Source organism: Natator depressus, chromosome 1, assembly GCF_965152275.1.
Source record: "Natator depressus isolate rNatDep1 chromosome 1, rNatDep2.hap1, whole genome shotgun sequence".
In the NCBI taxonomy this organism is placed as follows: domain Eukaryota; kingdom Metazoa; phylum Chordata; order Testudines; family Cheloniidae; genus Natator; species Natator depressus.
Window position 1 is genome coordinate 300,483,570 of NC_134234.1, and position 22,046 is coordinate 300,505,615.

The 22,046-nt window shown below is 40.7% G+C and overlaps 1 long non-coding RNA gene across 2 annotated transcripts in view; it reads right to left on the bottom strand.

Annotated features, from left to right (window-relative positions):
* LOC141986959 (uncharacterized) overlaps positions 1-22,046 on the bottom strand; it is a 72,116-nt gene that overhangs the window by 12,968 nt on the left and 37,102 nt on the right. For both annotated transcript variants that reach the window (XR_012639410.1, XR_012639411.1), the window contains exon 2: positions 17,548-17,603. This is a non-coding gene — a long non-coding RNA (uncharacterized LOC141986959). The remainder of the gene's footprint in view (positions 1-17,547; positions 17,604-22,046) is intronic.

Genomic DNA, 22,046 nt, shown 5'->3' on the forward strand with positions numbered 1-22,046 from the left:
TGTGTATTGTGTCCTATTACTCATATTCTCTTTAAACTACATAGTGCAAATTTTTTAAATCTCTCCTCATATGGAATTTTTTCTATGTCTTTAGACATATCTAGACATATCCCACATCTGTCAATACTCTGCACCACGTGTCATCTGGCCCCTCTTGGGTATGGGTGGGTTGTGAGATGTTCTTTCTAAAAACAAAACAACAATGTTAAGCATTGCATATTTCTGGTTAGTTGTCATGCTAATAAAACATTTTGCTTTTTACTACATGCAAACCATATCACTGACGTCTGTCCTAAAGGTGCAGTGTCTTTTTGTTGAACTTCTGAGCATATCAAATATTTCAAATTATCGCCAGTTAATCTCACATAAGCAGCAACTCCTTTTAATATGTTTCTTATACAGTTTACAAAGAAATAATGCAACATTCTCAGGGGCAAATTTCCATCTCAACTTTAACCAGGCCTCCATTTTTGTGCCCACAACTTTGCACGAGCAGCACAGTCTACTTGGACATCAAATACCTGGAGTGCAGCAATGATCATTTGTTCTCGTCTTAATGCCTGCATGTGTGATGCCATCACTGGAAGGATATGAATTTAAACTGTGAGAGGGAGATAACAACATGCACCCAGTACTGGTCTGTTTTCCCACGAGAGTTCTGGCATTTCTTTTCCTTAATTGTTTTTGTTAGTTGCCACTTCCTTTCTAATGTATTACGCTGTCCATACATTCTTGCATGTTTTCACAGTAAGGATCCATACACATAAGTAGGTAATTTTGCCCAAATGAATAGGCCCATTAAGTTCAAAGGGATTATTTACATAGGTATTCACCTGCCTACATGTTTTTAGGATTGGGGCTCTTATACATTGCATTGTCTTACAACACACAGCACACTGTGAAAATGCTATATACCATAGAAGTAAATATTCTTTTATGAATCAACTCCTTCTTAACTTGAAATAAAAGAGGCTGAAGAGACATTTAAATGTTTGCAGGCTCAAAGGCCAGGTGTATCTATCTTATTAATTAAGAAAAGGCATCTTTATGGTGAAGAATAAATAAAAAATGAATTAAAACTTAGTCTTTCTCTTCATAATAATGTATTTTTTTCAGACACAACATAAGCTTTTTCCATAAGTTCTGCTACAAATCCAAAGGGAATTAAAACTGGACCCTAATTTCAACAATACGATGCCAGTGATCTTGTCAGCCCCCAATGTTAAATACTGTTTAAGATCCTTCTGACCCTTTCTTTTTATCTGCTTTAGCATTAGAATTAAGTCCCACTACCTAGCAGAACGTTTGTTTGGCAAGTGAAGGACCCATATGCTAAATTCTGGAATATATTTCCTAACAGTAATACTTAGTTCCTTGCTATTTTTCTTATCTGGCCCCTAGCTTGGCCTTTTGGTTGCCTTTAGTGCTAATTTTGCTGGTGGCAGTGGAACTGCCCCTAGGGCTGCTGTAGGTCAGACTGCTGATGGTCTGTCTTTTCTTCCTAGATGCCATTGATGAAGAACAATTCCAACCTTGGAGAAGGTTGTGATTAAAAAGCCAGATACTGAACTTTCTGAATTTTCCCAATATGTCTCTGGAAACCCCCAGAACCATGTGTTAAAGTAAATCCCACAGCATTCATTAAATAAGTGAGGAAATTCTTTTAGGAATATATTTTTCTTTTCTTGCACCAAAGAATATAAATATCTTCAAATGGTTCTTTAGAAACAGATTATGCAGTACTGTTTTATTACCATTTATGCACTGTATAACTTTTTCTCCTTGTACACATTATTGTTATTGACAGTAACTCTAAAGGCTTTTTTAAAAAAGAAATTAAATAGTGAATCAATAAAGATTAGCTATTTATTGTAGATTATTACTTTATCATTCCCATAATTACAATAATGATTGCTGATGGAAATTCTATTTATGTGAATCATTTTATACTTGTTATTTATTATTATTAATGTTACCATTATTATCTTCTTACCCTTCAGTTCACAAGATGTATCTTCTCAGTGAATTTTAATTTCAATATCTTGCTATTATACTGTACATAATCCTATCAAAGACTGTCCTTCATGCAACATTTTCAGTGATATATTATCACAGAGACCATTAATGAATGAGCTTCATATCTTACTAATACTGTTTTAGATACTATTTTTATTAATTTTCTAAGCTGTAATTCTTCATACAGTACCTATGTCTGTCACCTATTAAAGTTGTGTTTTTTATTTTAACACAAGTATTTCAAAGGGAGGCATTAACTTTGTCTTAAAAATACATTTTAGTTCATAGATTCTAAATGATAATAATGGCCATGCTTTGTTCTTTTAGACCTTGTGCACACTAATTTTCACAATTTTCCCTCGTTGTTGTGACCAATTTCCTGTTAATAATCAAAATTAAATTTCTGCAAACTGTGTTCTTTCCACAATGCAAGATGGTGAAAACAAACAAACCAATTACACTTTATCCTGTGACTAAGATGCGGACATTGTAGTGAAGTACAGAAAAATGATTCCAAGCTTTTAACTATACGTTAAAAGTAAATAAAATCACTTTACTCTAGATATTGCAACTTTCTAGCAGTAATTTTTCAGCTAAATGCCAGATTTATTTAAAAAGGATTACTCTTACAACTAGGAATCCATTTGTTCATCTTGGTGTATATACTTTCTTTAACCTTATGATTTGCTGTTAAAATTATCGGAACACATGCCATCACATATGTTGTATATAATATTCAGCTCCTCTTCAAATATTTTTCTGTATGAAGTGATGAGTGCACAGTGTTGTGAAAGTTGAAGAATGACATCGTTTTAGAAACTGTCTTTGTTGAGGGCAAATCATCATTATTGGCATTCGGAACCTAGATTTGACTAAGCTTAGATCATTGCTTAATCTTTTTTACTTACTTTACAGCATTCTGACAGTAGAGTTAGAGCCCAATATTAAAATATCCTTAAAACCTCAATACCTATAGAAAATGTAAATAAGCCTTATGGTCTTTCTGAGGAATATTAAATATACATGCAGTACTCTGTAGCATAGATTAATAGCTGGGAATGACACATTGTTATGATAACATAAACCTATGATATATTTAGCATATAGTTGTAGCATCCTGCATAAACAAAACATATCCCTATGACCTCATTAATTTTTTTATTGAATCTATTTAGTTTCCTTGCATAATTCTTTTTTTGTGAAACAAACTACTTGTATAAAATTTGAAATATCTGACCAATTAGTAAGTTGCTTATACAACATACTTTATATAAACGTGTTCACATTAATTTGCATCACAGTGGAGAAGCCCAGAAAATCTAGAACAATTAGGTGTCATAAATTAAATCACATATATTTTATTTGCCAACTGTTTCCACACTCTTCTGAAAAAAAGATTAATAAATATGAATGTCAACAATTCTTTGCCTGTAGTAATAATGTGCCATAGTGATATGAGATTCAATTGTTTAACATTTGATCTTTTTCCAAAGGACACTCCTTCAGCATCACAGGCTTAAATATTTCTATTGATTTTTGTGCCTGGATTTATTGTGAACATATAACCATCAGAGTAGAGCAGCACTTCTGATTTCTTAGGCAAAGCGACACGATTTAAGAATTCTAAAGGATTTTACTTAATTTAATACATGAAAGAGGATTTATATACCTGGGTCCTGATTCATTAAGGTACTTAAAGCACATGCCTAAAGTTAATCATGTGAATAGTGCTGTTGACTTCAACAGAACTATGCATGTGTTTAAAGTAAGGCACATGCTTAAGTACTTCCTGAACTGGGTCTTTAATTTGATTTACATTATTTTTAAAATTATTTAAAAGCATTCCATTTATTTAAATTTTGTTTAATTTTATTATTTAGAGTATTTGGCATTTCTAAACCAATGGACTTTTTTTTTTTTTTGCCTTCAGAATATATTGGACCATAGGCCTCTGCATTAAATCGATTGATTTAACTGGAGTTGCATGACAGATGAATTTGGACCATTGTGTTATTAAAAAGGCCATGATTCAGCAAAGTGTTTACGCATATGCTTAACTTTAAGCATGAAAGTTAGGCCCATTGAAGTCAATGGGAGTAGACGTATACTTAATGATAAGCATGTGCTTAAGTGCTTTGCTGGATCAGGATCAAAGAAACCAGTTCAGCAAAGCACTGAAGCAGCACTTAACTGCTATTGAAGTTAATGGGGTTTACACACATGATTAAGTTACACAAGTGCTTAAATGCTTTATTGAATAGGGATGTACTGCTGAATTGTACAAGCTGAAACTTTGAAAGGGGACTAAGGCATCCATCTCCTATTGATCTTCAATGAAAGTTGGGCATCTAAGTTCTCTGAGCCCTTTGAAAATTCCACTCTAAATTTTCTCGCACGTGCCTGAGTAATTATTAGGGTTCAGTTTTTTGTTGGTGTAGTTCTGAAATGCAGTGCCTAAAAGGACCATTGGAAAGTATTCATCCTCAGTTCTCTGGAGCACAGAAGGGTCTACCTTATGATGCATCTATGTAGCTGAAAAGATCTGTTGACCATTTTGTGGGGGCTGTGGGACCTGTCGGGAATCTTGTGTCTTACCGAGTGAATGAAGGAAGCAATACCTGTACCCTGGAAAGAACAGGATCTACACGTGGACTACAGTTATGCTTGACCACTGCACAGATGTGTGTGTGTGCGTGTGAAAGAGAAGGAGGGGGAGTGTCCTTTTCACACACACCCTCTTGCACACAGGAGACCAGCTGGACCTGACTGAGAATTTCAGGACTGTGCTCTATGTTTTTGGTTTGGGCTGTGGGTGACATCTGCAGATACACATGGATAGTATTCTGCCAGTAACTATCCCTGTATCTAGTCTGATTTTAGCATTTTTTAATTTATTCAAGATACTTTTGACTGGCTTCAAAATACTTTTGTAACTCACAGTAAACACATCATCATCTGGTCTGTGAATATACAGTAGTAGCATTATCTGAAACACATTTCTGTTGAGGTCCCAGTGGATAATCTGAACAATTATCTGGGGCAATATTTACCAAATATGTCACTTTTCACAAATATTTAGAGTTGCTTCTTTTCTCTTGAAATCTTAGAGTGCTGATCTGAGTAGCTTCCCTTCATGTGCTTAAATAATACTGGAGCAAAATTATATCTGTCAGAGATGAAAATACCATAATTATATCTTCTTATAATTTATTCATGAGTGTATGGATCTTTTAAACCCTTCCAAGGAATGTTGCACATATCCATAACATTCCCGAATGGAACATTTAGCAGGTTCTCTGATGTAGCTGACAGATGTGGCTAAACACATGCTATTAGACAACCATTTAGTGAATACAAAGGTGGTACTGGCACTCCTGCCTTCCATTGGTGGCAGTTCTTCTGGTCTGGGAGCAGATCTAAGTTGCACCCCAACCCTGACAGCGTGGGCTTTTTACCACATTAGGTCCTGTACCCAGGATGGCTGAAGTTAGTCTACTTCTTGATAGTACCACATGACCTTCTTAGTTTGCATGTGCTGCAAACCAGCAGGGGCACACCTAGTACACAGAGATTTAGTATCTGGCACATAGATTTCTTAATAAGCCTATAGTAGTCAAACGCTTGGGATGAAATCCTGCTCCCCCCTTGAAGTCATTAGCAACACTCTCATTGGCTTAAATGGGGCCAAGATTTCATGCTAGGGGTGGTTTTTCTGGGGTGTTACAGGGAAAATTGTCCATATCCATTGACAACTCATAACAGAAATCTGCCTTTCTAACAGGCTCATTGCTTGAGCCAGAGCCATTCCTACTCTTGTCTCACTCCATAGAGAACCCTTGGAAAGAAGTGGTCCTGGAGGTGGGATTTGAAGAAGAGAGGTTCTGTCGTTCATCCTCCTTCCAGTGAAGACTTGTTCTCTGCTGTGTGGGGCTTCCACCATTTCCTTTGGGAGAGTAATGGATCCAGCAGCGTATTAATGCCTAGGCTGACAAGGCCTAGGCCTAGGGTGGCAAATTTGCAGGGGCAGCAAATTTATAATAGCAGCCAGAGGCTGCTTCCCCCAGTGCCCGTTCGCACCCTCTGCCCCAGGCCCTGCCCCAACTCCACCCCTTCCCCACCCCCATTCCCTGCCCCCTTCCTGCCCCTATTGGTCCCCTTCCCCAAATTCCCCCAGCCCTGCCTCCTCTCCTGAGCACGCCACGTTTCCCCCCCCTTCCCGCCCTCCCTCCTTCATGAAGATGTTTCGCGCACAAGCACTGGCAGGGAGCGGGGAGAAGCAGGACCTGGCAGTGCGCTCAGGGAAGGAGGCGGAGTCGGAGCGGAGGTGAGCTGGGGCGGGGGGGGGCAGCAATTATTTCTGGATCTAGGGGAGGCAAAATATTAATCCACCACTGAATGGATCTCTACAGTAGGTATTTTCCCCCCTGCTTTTCTGCCTAATTTCCATTGCTCAGTTTCCTACTGTTTCTGTTACTTATATCTGCGATATGGTAAATTGTATACATCAGAAGATGATCATTGATATTTTAGCATTGTTTAAAACCCACAGATTTTAGCATTGTTTAATCCTTCTCATTGTTCCCCACCATGCTTCTTTTTTCCCATCAGTATTTTCTGCAATACTGTCTGTCATCAACATTTCAGATTCACAGTTTGGGGAGATCAGGGCAGATTGACCTTGTGGCATCGGATAGTCCCCAGGATTCCTCCTACCTCACTCTCACTGCCTGTTTTTTGTTTTGTTCTGATTTGTTATGTTTTGCAGTTTCTGTAACAGGTCGTTCTGATCGCTTAAGTGTGTTCAGTAATGAAAGTGTAGAGAGAAGGGGCAGGTTCCCTTTTCTTATTCTGAACCTAAATAATGAGATTTTGGAGTCCACTGGTGTATTAGCCTGTGGTCAGAATTTACTTATGCTTATTTCTTATTCTTTCTTTTTCACTATATCTGACAGTTTGCAGAGTGTGCTTTGTAGGACCGAGGAGCCTGCTGAAGTGAATGAAGATATACCCGAGGAAAGACATGCACAACATTTTGGCAAGATTGCATTTGTAGAATGTTGAAGTACAGCAGCTGAGATCCCAGCCTTGGAATCCACGGGGCTCCAAATCCCAACCTTAGAATCAACAGGGCAACTTCTTGAGTGAGGTACTACTCAGCCTGATTAAGTGTAGCAGACTCTGGCGGTGAATTATGTTAAAATTATGTGATGACTAAGCATTAATGAAACAAGATAGTTACATGTGTAAGCAGAGCAGGGACCAATACCTGGGGAAGAGGAGTTGGAACCCTGGTTAGAACATACCACTGAAATGCTGCAGGAGTGGGCCATACCAGATGCAGAAAAGTGAAGATGTCTAGTAGAGAGCCTCAGGGGCCCAGCATTAGATGTGATTCGCACCCTGAAGCTCACTAACCCTGGGGTCAGTGTGAAGGACACCCTAGAGGCCCTCGAGCACACCTTTGGGAGCGTGGAGGGCTGTGAAGACAGTTATTGTAAGTTCCTTAATTCCCGACAGCAAAGGGGCAAGAAGGTTTCAGCCTATGTACAGATGCTGGAGAGAGTGCTTCAGAGAGCTGTCAAGAGGGGAGCCATGACTGCTGAGCAAATGGATCAGACCAGACCAGCTCAAATTGTAAGAGGAACTCAATATCAGCACCTGATTCTACTTCCTCTCCAGTTAAGAGAACAACAGGAACATCCCCCAAGTTACTCCCAGCTGATAAAAGAGGTCAGAGAGGAGGAAGCAAGGCAGGCTGCCAGTGAGTTTTGGGAAGCCCAACCCTCTGAGCCAGCCAGCACACGAACAGCCAGTGTACTGATGGTGAGCAGTGTACTGATGGTGGGCATTTAGAGCCACCATCCCACCCAGGCGAAGGGGGAAAGGACAATTCTTCTGCTACCAGTGTGGTCAGGATGGACACAGTGCTGCTAAGTGCTGTAATGAAGAAAATCCCTCCTTAGTGTATGGAAAGCTGAGGATCAGTTGGGAGGGGTTGAGGAACTGCCAAAGGGTCTGGGAAAGGGGGCCACCCAGGCCCACAGATCTTGAAGACTCCCCTAGAAGATACTGTCCAGCTGCGATTCCTTCAGGACTGATAGGGCCTCAAGCAGAGGTGACTGTGAGGTCAAAGGGGCAGAATATAAAGCAGTGGTTGACACTGGATCTCAAGTGACGATTATATTTCAATCATTCTGCCAATGGATGCTTAGGCACCTGCCTATACAGCCACTGACAGGCCTTGGCCTGTGTGGCCTCAGCATGGATGAATACCCCTACCAAGGGTATGTCATAGTGCATCTGGAATTTCCAGAGGAGGTTGCTGGGGTAAGAGAAGAGGAAGACACCCCTGCCTTAATATGCCCCGACCCTAAGAAATTCTCGGCTGGGGGGAGGATGTAAGCAGGGTCTGAATGAATGCTTCCCTGACAGCTAGCTGGGAGAGGGAATGACTTGGGTGTGTTTATGTAAATACGGTTTGCTCCTGCTCTGTTCACATATTCAGCAGATACAGTGGTGTCAAAGTGATCAACTTTGGCTGGTGTTGGGTACTGAATGCAGGGGTAGTGAAATATGGTTACCAATGTTGTAATTATTGTAGGAATACAGGAAAGCAGGACTGTGCTTAACCTGTCCCAAATGAGGGGGCCACCCTCAGTTGAAAGAACCTCGTTAAGCCACGGGCTCAAATGTCAGAGCCCTGTGAAAGTAAGGGTGGGGGCAGGTATCCCCAGCCAGGAGGCTGCACAACCGCATCAAGGGTATTTCCTAGACTGGTTTAACCTGTTCCTCCCCACTGTTCAAAAATAGAACTAAACAGGCTTCCTTAGGAGCCTCTTTGTTATGTTAAATGCCCAATCAGAGCTGAAATCAGTTGTGGTAGAACAGTGTTTCTGCCCTGCCTGCTAAGAGCTAAAAATCACTGAGAGCTGAAATCACTTGAGATGGGGCAGTGTTTCTGCCCAGACTGCCAAGAGCTGAAAATTACTAAGAGACAGATGTGCAGAGGTCACAGCAGAGAGGCAGGTGGCAGCAGAAGGCGACTGACAGTCAGCTGGTGAACTAGTGGCTGGTGCGGTGGAGAGGCGCAATGAGCAGCCAGCAGGGCGGCTGGTGGAGAGGCACGGCAAGAGCGATGAGCAGGTAGCCAGCAGGGCGGTGGCAGAGAGGAGTGGCCAGCAGGGCAGCTGGTGGAGAGGCACGGTGGAAGCAACGAGCAGGCGGCCAGCAGGAGTGGCCAGCAGGGCAGCTGGCAGAGAGGGGCGGTGAGCGAGTGCCTGTGCAGCAAAACGAGTAAGGTACCTCTTTACCCCACCCAGGGGGGAGCTGAACTCTGCAGATGCACCTCTGAACTATGGGTCTGCACTGACCAAGGACAGCAACTGTGAGTGGGGCGCAGGGAAGGGTCAGGCATGTGAAAGGGACTTTTGGGTTGCTGGACTGAAGAACCTGAGGGGAAAAGGACACTGCCCAACCTACTTGGGGGTGGGTCTTTAACTTATGATTTATGTTTATGAACCCTGTTTGCAGTGTTTTCCCAAATTAACACCCAGTTACTTCCATCCTTTTATTAAAAGTTTCTTTTCTACACTCAGAAAAGTGCTTCTGTGCTTTCTGTGCTTGAGAGTGGGGAAGTATTGCCTCTCAGAGGTGGTGTGTAAATTTCCCAGGTTACTGGGTGGGGGCTCGAGCCGGTTCTGTGCTGTATCAATGGAAAGGAACCCCTAGATATTGAACCCAGCCCAGGTTGCTGCTGGCTCCACCTGGCAGAAGGATTACAAGGAATCAAAAACTCCCCAAGATGCACAGAGGGATTACGGTATTTTGCTTTGTTGTGTGCTACATGAGCACATAGAGCCAAATTTTCAGTTAGGGCCTAATCTTGATTCCACTGAAATCAAAAATCAAGCCCATGACCTATACAATCAAAAGCCTTCTGTGTATCTCAGACAACACACTGCTCGGTCTCAGTCCTGTTCAATCTGTTTTGTAACATGCTTCTCTTCGAATGTTGAGCTTGGTTCTGTGTGAATTCCAAATGTGCTTGTAAGTTTCAATGATGTTTAAGTAGTTTCCCCCCTTATAGTAATGTCTTTTCAACATAAAAATGTACAGATTAAAGAGGCACTTGATGAAATACAATAGGCCAAATTCTCTGATGGCTTTAATACCATATTCTTTCCTTAGCACAAATATTTTGTGTTCTTTCTTATGTCAGAGGTTTTTGATATAAAACCATAAAATGACTTGTTTTCTGAGGTGCAAACTCATATTTGTTTTGGATTAACTCTTCTTGTATATCCCTGAGGAGCATAATTGAAGCCACCGAAGCTGATTCAGTGAATTTGGCAGTTTATAAGTAGAGAATACTTAGATTTGGGGGCACGTATAGCCTTTCATGTACAAAGTTCTCATTTTAACTTACCTCGGGCTACTGGCTTTACTGATTTACAGTTAATTAGGATTCTGATTTGGGTGGAAATTCCAATACCTATATGGTATTACACATTTATTTCAGTACATGCTGGCTGAAGAAAATAATTGTAACTACAGTCAATAAATGTATGCTCCATGTATATCACACGAAGCAACCTCAGATGTCCCACCCACCCTCCTCCTGTAAGAAAATCCTCCTTTGCTCCCAGTTCATGGAAATATCATTCTGACATCGCTTTGTGGTAGCTGGAAGATTTCCTTGCCTATCATTTAACAAAATCCCAATACCATTTCCTTACTTTTAACAAAGTCTCCAAATCCCTTATGTATCTCATATTTGCTCTGCCTGTATTTCATGTCAAAATTGAATTCTTTGGATAAGAGAGTTCTAATCTCTACATGTGTGTGACTTCTCTTAGCAGCAATGAACATTATACAAGTATATGAAAGCAACAGTAAGGTGTACTCCAAAATAAATATAAGAAAAGAAAAAGAAAAAAAAAAAAAAAACAATAGCAATCAGGAATCTAGCTTCTGGATTGTTGAGTGTTCCTCCTGGCATTTTTGAAGTTTATAACAATGTGATTCAATTGCTAAAAGGGCTTTTACATGCTATTCAACTTTTTATTTAAAAAATGTACAGGGATGTCATCAAGTATTTCTAATAGTTCTACTTTGCCTTTTATCACCATACATTTTTTGTATGATCCACTAAAAAGGATTAACCTAACATCTTCCCCCTTAGTTTTTTCCTTTTTCATTTGGTAAACATTGGTTACTCGTTTGGTTCTTTGTTGGTGTAAAAGGGTGAAAATCCATTGAAGATAATAGAGCCACATACATTGGCCAGAAGAGAATTAAATTTAAAACAGCATAAATTTCATTTTACATTCGCTTTATGATGACCAAACATCTTGGATAATGTCAGTATAGTTCTGCTAATCATGTGGGCTATATGTTGCTGCAAAGAAACAGGCAGCAGAAAATATTGGTTTTTTTGTGGGAGGTTCACTAAATTACGGAAATGGTGCCATTTTAAAAAAATCTACATATTTAGGGCCTTGCATCCTCTGTAACTCTGTAGTTACTTCCAGTTGGGCAAGTGAGTGTAAAATACAGCCATTCTGATTTGGGAGCATTTACACCTACTTTGTTCAGGTATTGCACACGACATAAGATGCGTAGTGCAGAATCTGGCTCAGGATGCAAGACAGTGGTGAACCAGCCCTTTAGACTATAGTGGAAATTCTGTCAATTTATTGTGGCTTAGGTCAGCCCACAATGATTATCTATTATTGGGATATTATGGTAGTGCCCAAAAGCTCGAACCAGGATTAGGGGCCCATTGCGCTGTGACCGGCACAAATGTATAGTAAGACATAGTCCCTGCTCCCAAAAGTCACAATTTAAGGCCCAGATTCTGTGTTTAATATTAAACATATGAGTAGCCCCTTGATTTCAATGGGACAATTCAGATGAGTCAAATTAATTATTTGCATGAGGTTTTTTAGGATTATGGCCTAAATGCACAAAACAGACAAAAGATGTGAGGGGAGACAGAGGCATAGTGAGGTGAAGTGACTTATCCAAGTTCAGAGGCCAGGTCAGTGGCAGGCCAGGAATAAAACCTAGTCCAGTGTCCTGTCCACTGAACCATATGATAGCTTTATTTTTGGGCTCCTATTTGGGACTTAGAATGTTAAATAGTGTCTCTTTTTAAAACTTGAAAATTGTCACACTCCTGTATTTCGTTTTCTTAGCATTTATAGTGTAGTGCAGGGGTTCTCAAACTGGGGGTTGGGACCCCTCAGGGGGTCGTGAAGTTATTACATGAGGGGTCGCGAGCTGTCAGCCTCCACCCCAAATCCTGCTTTGCCTCCAGCGTTTATAATGGTGTTAAATGTATAAAAACGTGTTTTTAATGTATAAGGGGGCGTCGCACGCAGAGGCTTGCTGTGTGAAAGGGGTCACCAGTACAAAAGTCTGAGGACCCCTGAAGTGTTTACTGTACTGCTACAAACAATGATCAGACATAAAGGACAACATTAAAACTTGGCGTGATCAGGTGTAACTATGGAACACAAGCGAGTCACAGCTGTTTATGCCTGGTCTAGGAAGATCTGCGGATCCGAAACCCAGGCTGATGGTCCGCTGCCGCAGCCACAACACTACCCAACAGCTCTACTAGTGACAAGAGAATTGGGAGTTGTAGGGCCTTATGTTCCAGTAAGGGTACTGCCCAGAGGGACCTGATTGGAGGAGCTCCTGAGCCCCTGATTGGACCAGGTATGCTATATAAGCCAGAAAGAGATGCAGGCAGTTGTCTGGGATACAAGGTGTATCTTGGCTTGCTTCTGCTACAGACCATGCTGTTTGACTCCCAGCTTTGTTCCTGTTCCCTGTTCCCTGTCCCCGTTCTCTGGCTCCAGCTCTGACCCTTGGCTTTGGCATTTGGCCTCTGACTCTGTTCCTGATCTTCAGCTGTGATTCCTGACTGTGACATGGTTTGACCCTTGGCTCTAGCATACAGCCTCTGACTCCAGTTCTGACCCTAAGTTCCTTTCCCTGACTCCTGTTCTGACCTCTAGGTCAGACTGCCCAGGTCAGACTACCTTCCAGTCCCTGACAAGGTATGAATGTGAAGAAAAGTGTGTAGAGACAAATGTGAGAGATACCTAAACACAGAGAAACAAAATATAGCAATGAAATTGACCTTCCTTTTGAAGTAAATTTAATTTAAATGAAAGATAATTTTTGAAATAATCTATCCTTTATTTTAAAGGTAGAGAAAAGCTACGACATAACCCAAAGCAGTAATGGAAAAAGCAAGGGCTTCAATTTATAAAGGAGGAATGTATCTACTGTTTAAAGAAGTCTGCAGGGCAGGACACTTGGATTCTATCAGTGCCTTTGCCACTGACTCACTGTGTGATGCTAAGCACGTAATTTACTCCTTGTGTGGTAAATATTGTTTTACCTGTTGGGTAAATTGAGGCATATGGACATTAAGGGCAACATTTGAAAAACTGGTTTCTAGCTTTGGGTGGCTCAGATTTTGAGTATGCAACTTGAACCACCTGTTTGCATTCAAAGTTATTGGATGGCTACTGCTACTTTGAAGTCAGTTTGACCCTACAGCCTAAATGCTTCCGTTTACTCAATGGGGAAAATAACCGACACCTCACAAGGGGTATTGTGAGTCTATGTTACTTCGGGCCAGATTCTGATACTCGATGTAAATAAGTGTATCACCTTATTACACAAATGGTTACCCTGAAGTAAAATAGTTTTTTTAAAAAATATTGACATCTATCTAAATGACTGTGTGCACTATGTGCTTACAGGCAGTTCTTCACATGAAGACTTACTAAAATGGGCTAATACATTATCTCTGAGGAGTGGCTTAATACAATGCATATCGCACTTGACCTAGTGGCTTTCACCACGCCATGATCTACCTTGGAAGAGTTATGCATTATTTCTCAGTAATTAAAGTAAATTGTATCATGCGTCTGTCCACTGTTGTCTCTCAGTTCATGTCTGTTATGTAGGTAGCACACTGAGAGACAGTGGCATTTATGTTTTTTATGTAGTGCAAATGTTTAAATAACAGACCTCTGAAGAATTGAATTTTCCTACAAAATATATTTTAGCCAAACTATCTCAGATTAATTTTTAGTTACCTTACATATACACAACATAACCTGGAGTTTCCTAGCATACAGGTCCTAATTCTGTAATCCTTACTCATTAAAATTCCACTGATTGCTATGGGACCAAATTCTATTCTTAGTTACACCATTGCAACCCATTACATTCAGTGAGGTTGCACAGCTCTAACCCAAAATTGGACCAGTATCATGGACATTTATGATCACTTATAAAAGGAGGCCTGAGGTCTACATGCACAAATAACTGCATACTCACGGCAGTTACACAACAAATTCGGTGACTGCATGAGAAATGGCTAGATAGCCATGTATACATACAATTACCTGATTTGCACTTTCAACCCTGGTAACTGAATGTACATACATAGGTAGGTACACAGTAGGCTGCACAAATGTACACCTGCCCTTGGCTACCTCCTTTAAAAAGTGATCATTAATTTTAAATTGCATGTAATTGCAATGAGTCAAATTACACCCTGTGAAACTTCAGTGACATAGCATAGAAATGCAAGTCAGTACATGAGTTTGGCCCAGTGACATTGATCATGGCGGTTAAATTCTCTGTGTCAGGATGGCTTTATGAAAATGCACTATGTGGTCTTTGAGCTATCTGGTTTTTGTCTGAAAAGATTTCAGGCTCTCCCTACTGGCAGAACTTAAAAGGTCAACGGCACTGCTAATATTGTCTTACACATCAAGCAAGTGCTTATAATCCCTTTTGGTACCATGAATACCAGTAGTTTGACTAACTGTAGTCTTTCTTTTACTGAGTTATGAACATTTTGACTATCAGTTGCTGCAAATGCAGTATCAGCTCCTACTTACATTTAAAAACCAAAACCTTTTGTGAAATTTAATGCAAGTGAAAATATTCTGATTATATCATATCATTTATTTACCTTACAGACAATGGTAAGAATGAATATTTCTGCCTCCTTCAGAAACATGCAGGTTTTACAGGAACCCACTGTGCAGCAGGGGCTTTGCAAAGTCCACTATCAATCCATTTTATAGTATGGATCCACAATGATTAAGAGACACAGGATTAGTGAGTTTTTAAACTGTCATCGCTCTGGATTAAATGAGTGGGCTAGTACAAACTGTCTGATAGAGCTGGTTAATTTTTTTCACAACTAGAGGGTGGGGATTTTGGTCAAACGTTGCCATTTAAAAAAAAAGAAGATTTTTTTTGCAGAAATCATCATGAACAAAATGTTCTGTTTTTCATGAAATTTCAGCTATATTTTATACAGAAATTTTTACAGAAATGTTATCAAGATTGTTTTTGAAATAGTTATTCAAATTTTTCTGTTTACTAGAAATGTTTTCTTAGTGAAAACAGGGGGGTTGGTGAAAGAAAAACAGGGACTGGGGTGAATGAAAAAAAAAGTCAAAATGATTTTGATTAAGATTTTGGTTAAGAAAGAAATGGTCAGGGAAAACTTTGCGAAACATTGTGACAATTGATAGATTTCAAACTGAGAAATAAAAATAACTTCCAAAATTTCTTGAAATTGTTTTCCCTTGATTTTTTTTTTCCAGACCAGCTTTTTAGGCTGTCTGCAGAGTGTGATTAGCTGCCTTGCTCTCTTTCAGCAGCTGTAGTATCTTCCCTCCCCAAAACTGACTTTCAGTAAGGGATTACAACAGGCTTGTTAGTACTTTAGTTTGTTCTCTGTGATTTAGGTTTATGTAGGAATCTTGTGAACCTTCTGTGTTAAGAACTGAGAGCTGTTTTGTACCTTTTCACCCTGATCTACCATTTCTTTAGCAGTGGCTCCTCTTAATGTCTGTAGTCCCAATTTGAGGATCCTTACTGAAGTTGAAATAAAAGTGGCTACTTGGATTGTGACAGAGTGCTCAATGTAAGAGTGGTAGAATCAGGTCCTGTATGAATATGTGATTTTTGTGTCCATTTTACCGCATTGTAATTTATCATACTTGCATCAGAGTCCAGGGAACAGGGTTGGAAGGTACATCCTGGCAGAGGTGGTAATTGGCAAGTTCTCCTCTTCTTAAATCTAAAGCTTGGGGAAAGGGCCCCCGTATACTGAATGTGCAAGACAAACAGGGATGAAATCCTTTTGGAAAGGTGGCCTGAGTCTTGCCCCATGGAAAAAGGCAGTTGGGTGTTTGGGACCATATTGACTTTTTTTTTTTTAATTCTACACCTAAAACTTAGGTGTAGCCACATTGCACAGTGGCATGAAGAATGAAAACAGAATGTTACTGATATAATGTAATAAAAGGAATCCAATCAATTCTGTTTAGAAGTATGACTGTCACTGTTGTGTATAACTACAGGCAGAGATTCGTGAGATTTTCAATTGCTTTTAACAAATGGAATGATGTGTAACTTGAAGTCTTTAAATCATGATGAGAGGACTGCAGCCACTCAGCCAGAGGTTAGGGGTCTATTACAGCAATAGGTGGGTGAGGTTCTGTGGCCTGCAATGTGCAGGAGGTCAGACTAGATGATCATGATGGTCCCTTCTGGCCTTAAAGTCTATGAGTCTGAGTCTATATTGTACTTCTTTTCCCAGCTAATTAAGGCCTCATGGTTTTCTTCAGAAAAGTCAAAGTTGACTGAGATATTTCTATTGAAAATCTCCTAGACTATTGAGGTACAGCACTGAATTGTCCAGGGGACTTCACACTACCTTCATTTGTGTGCACACAATTTCTCATGTGTCATGTGAGCACATATATAGTCAACACATGTCACACATAGTCAGCAGCATAGGCACTTACTCTGGAAAAAAAATGGCAGCCCCATTCCCCCAATCAGCTCCTTCCCCTGCCCCAGCACCTCCCACCCGCCAGCAGCCCCAGCAGTCCGCACCTCTCTCTCCCCTCCAGTGCCTCCTGCGTGCTGGTGATCAACTGTTGAGGTGCTGGGGGGAGAGGGGAGGAGCAAGGGTGAGGTGAACTCAGGGGTAGGGGCAGAACAGGGCAGGAAGAGGCAGGGAGGGGCAGGGCGGGGGGTGGGGCCTTGGAGGAAGGGTGGGGAGTGGGGCAGGGCCTGCGGGAGCACCTCCTGGCACATTAGAAAGTCAGCGCCTCTGGTCACCAGTGCTTGGAAAGTGCACATGGAAGTGTTCACACCCACATAGAGAGGCAAAGTTTTTGATAATGGGAACCACAGAGGTGATAAACCTCTGTCTGTTTAAGTAAAGGTCAGAATTTGGTGGCCACAAATATGAGGATTGTTGTACTTGAGGTGAAGACTTTGAGACATCTTATGACGTATGTGTGCTGAAGACAGCCTATGAATTACGCTGAACTGTTTTACTATGAACATATGAGGCTTGAGGCAAAGCTCATTAAAATCACTGGAAAGACTCCACTGGGCTTTTGTTCAAGCTCTTAAACTATAGAAAAGTCTGCAGGAGCTCAGGACTGTTACAAATTCACATTGACTCACCATCCTACGATCACAGCATTGTTTTGTTGGTAAGGGTATATCCCACGAAACAATTCCTGTGAAGAAACAAAGGCCTGTTTTATGATCATCCTACTCCCCATGTATAATTATTACTAACCAAGTATCTCTTTTACACGAACAATGCCGCTATGAAAGATTGCTTTTCACGCCTTGAAAAGCACTTGCCAAGTAGCAGGTGCATTGAATAGATGATGTAGGTATTCTTTGATCAAGGAATTAAGCTCCATTTCTTTAAACTGACAAAAACTTAAAAATTAGCAACTTCACATAATGTTACATTCATGTTGTCTTCAACAGTAGCTGCTTCCTCACTCTCTTGGTATGGAACAAGGTGTGGCCAACAAATTGGGAGAGAAAGATTAAAAGGCCACAGTCTCCCCATAGATACACACAAATGTCCCATAGACTTCAGTAGGAGCTATACGTGCTCATCCAAAAGCAGAATTTGACCAACAGATAAGAAAATTACACTCTAAAGCAAAGAAGATGAGGTTGCATCTTAAGACTGAGTTCTGCTTTAAGTCATAGCCACTTGTGCCTCAGTGTCTGCAACTTCACGACATCTAGAAGAGGGGTAGGGAATAATGGAGGGCAATTCTGAAATCCTATATGACGCAAAAGGGGAAAACTCATCTTTTGTTTATCATAAGAGATTACTATAAAGACACTGATCCCCTTTCTGCCCTAGGAAGGATCTTTTCCTGTTTTCTGGGTCAGAGAGCCACCTAACAAATACATTTTCCACGACAATTAAGGAAGCAGTACGCTTTTCTTCCTTGACCAGTTTAGTCTCTTTCATTCATCTCCTAGTTCCTAGGCAATCTCCTAGTTCACATGCGTTACTAAGTTCCAAGGTTTTGTTTAGGTTTGGGGTTTTTTTTTGGTGACTCCTGGAACCTTAAATTATTAAAAAGGGATAGTGATAGTACATATTTGGTTTTAGCACTGTGTGGTATGTAAATAAGATACAAATTGTACAATATAACAACATTACATTACAACCATTGCAAACACACCATTTTCACACTAATAGTTATGTCTGGCATTTTATTTCTCAACATTTTATCTGTCCATTTCAATTAAAGAATGACTCATAGGAGAGTACTGAGAGCAAAGTGGCATGGGTTCTATTGCCATCTCTGCCACAAATTGGCTTCGGCAAGTCACAAGTCTTCTTGTGCCTCAGTGTCCCCATCTGTAAAGTGGGGATAATGCTTACCCTTTTGTAAAGATGTTGTTGTTGTTGTAACAAAGTCGCTGGCAAAGAAAATGCAAATGTTAAAATGATGTCCAAGTAAAATGCTTTGGGGATAAAACAGATCAGCATATAGCTACTGAAAATAAAATGTGGATAAGAACTCTCCATTCTACAGGTTTAATAACTTTGCTCTGTACATCACTAGGGAGTGCGAGAGAGAGAAACTGAAAAATCCATTACAAGCGCCAAACATTATCATCACCATAAAAAAAGATATCACATTAAAGCCCTTATGACACAGAAATTGTTTAATGATCTTCATAAAACAGAGCATTCTGTGCCCCTCTCCCCCCCAAACACAAATCCTGATTAAACAGAGCTAAAAACTTGCCTTCTGTGGCAGTGAAAGTCTATTTTATTTTTGAAGTTAATCCAGATATGAGCTGAAGTGATAAAGGCATACATCTCTCTAACTATAGACACAAAGGCTCAGGATGGACAGCAATTTTGACATTTCTAGTTAGAAATCTTGCCATCAAATACACTTACCGTTCACACAGTACCTGAGCTCTTGGCTGCCTGCACTCATGGCCATGTGTTGGGATGACATTTTGCCTGCTCACTAGGAAACGTAGTTGCCCCACTCAAGCATAGGTGCCAAGAAGAATGGATTTAGATGGCAAGCACGAATAAATACCACCTTTTCTGTAGGGAGTTACTCCTTCATTGTATTGATGCTTAATTGACACCATTTGCTTCTTACACTCAATCACACCTCCTGAGTTGTGCCAAAATAGAATGCTTAAATGGAAGGGGGGGACATGGAGAAATGGGACTGACAGGAAACCACGTTACAGGCAGCATCACATTCTTTCTTTTTCTGGTGTTAGCTCTGTTGAGAGCAGCTCATTCACAGAGTGTCAGCACAAGGCTTATGCGCCATTTAAGTCCCATTTCAGCCCTATTTTGTAAGACTTACGTGGTGTATATAGGATTTGGTCTGGCCCTGGCTCTCTGACAAATAGCAAAAAAAAAAAAAGCAATGATGTACGTCGTCTTTCACACGGTGCAAAGGTAAAATGACTTTGTACAATACATATTGGGGAAACAATGCTGATTGCATAGGCAGTGGAGAAGAAACGAAAGAGCAAAGAGACATATTCAAGGTATCAGCAGATTTCTATGAAAAGAATAGGTTGCAGCCATCAGTCCTGGTCTTGCCAATCCATAGAATCTTAATAACTAATGCTGGAAAGCATGTGGGATTCTGAGTTAGGTCAGTTAGCTGCAAGGTTATTGTCAGCATGGATGAGTTAACCATTGTGGAAGCCTTCCAAGCCATAATTCCATTTTCATTTTGAACCAAGGTTTGGACCAATTTGGAAAAAAAAAAAGAGAGACTGAATTCTCTCTCACCTGCTTGCCTGCCTGCATCAAAACTCCAAGGCATTGCCTGCTTTTTGATTCAACGGCTCCCCCGGCGTGGGCATGTACTTGAGCAAATAGGAAATATAATGAGAAACATGCCTCCTCATCGTATTTCCAGTTGGAAATAACACAGGAAAAAAAGCTTTATCACATTATTCCCAAACGGAAATACTCTAAGAAGAATGTTTCTCACAACATTTCCTGTTTGCTTAAATAGTCAGATGCAAGGCAACACTTTCCCCCCACTGCTGGATCAGAAAAACACTTAACCAGCACTTGGTACTATGGGCATTATATTTGGTGCCCTCCCTCCAGTGTGTCTGTCCTCAACAACATTTTAGCTCAGCAGGTGATGATGTCAATGACAAATGAACAAAATTAACTTTCCTCAAAGCCAACCTGCCTTTCCCAGCTACAATTAAGATGCCAGTCTTAAAGAAATGGAGGATAATTAATCCTCTTCTGAATTTCAAGTCAACAATCTTAAGCTGGCTGTGTATTAAGTGATAGGTTTCTGAGGTGTATACAATATGTTTATTTGAGACTGAAGCCAACATTACACACAGCTGGGAAGCATACACCATAGAATGTGTATTTTTTTTCTTAACACATGCCTCTGGATTTAACTGGCTAAGCAAAATGCAACAAAAATTGGTGTAACTACTTTGACGTCAAACAAGTTACCTGGGCATAAAAGTGGAGTAACACACTAGAGAATCACTCCCTTAATATTTTGTCATTCTAGCAAAGATTTTCATTCTGTCGAAAATAATTAGTACACACAGTTTTTTAAAAGTTTGAATTTTAACAATTGCACATTTATTTAATTTCCTTTCCACTGGGCCAGCACAGCTACAAAGTCTACAAAATGTATAGGATTCTCAGCTTATGTTTCCAGCTCTTTCCTATTAAACTGTCTGCTGATCATTACTGGGTAGGCTGAATGCTGTAGGTGTTTTTATGTAAACAATATATGGGCAGATTTCTCTACTTTGCAAAGGCTGCTTTGCACCATATGTACCACAAAATGTGTCAGTTGCCCGTCTACTCAGGAATCTCCTCCCTGAAATAAATGTAGCGTAAGTGGCTCTGCCACTTTCTGTCCCGTTGTAATACCACCACCACTGGCAAGAGGAAGGAGATGTGTCATGAGTATACCAGGGGTTGGTCATTGGCAGGGCAGAGAGGGGAGAGGATGTGATGGAGCAGGTCTCCACTATGTCCGATCTTTCACTGACAGACGGAGGTGGGCACAGGAATTTAAATTTGACCACTTTTAGAGGGGCATGCTAAACACATGATTTTATGAGGAAACACAGCACACCCTCGCTATAATGAACCCCTGGTGATCCAAGCCTTTCGGCTGTGATAGCCAGAGTTTCATTATAGCAAAAGAAAGGGAGAGTGCAGAGCTCCTCTGGCCGTGTGGGGAGAGCAGAGCTGCTTTGGCGGGAGGTGACACCTCTGCCAGCCATGGTGGCCCCAGGGCTGGAGGAGCTCTGCTCTGTGACCCTGTCAATTATTGGGGAAGGCCGGTGCCCCTCCTCACCCTCTCTTGTGCACGCCCCTGCTGACATAAGGTCTTTGAAGACTCGTGCCAGTAGTGTAAGTTAGTGTTGCTTAGGGACAACCCTAACTTGTGCCAGGGCCAGGTGGCTCTGAATCAGGCTGTTCCTGATCCCCTGCATGGCTCAGACATATTGGAAAGGCCTAAGGATTTTAAGCTTGCAATGCATCTTTTAATGATCTTTCCATTTGCCAATATTGTGTCCACTTCTGAATGCTGCTGTGCCAGACTGCCAAAATCTTTCACCTTTCAAGCTATTATAGAACTGACCAAAGCAATGCTTCA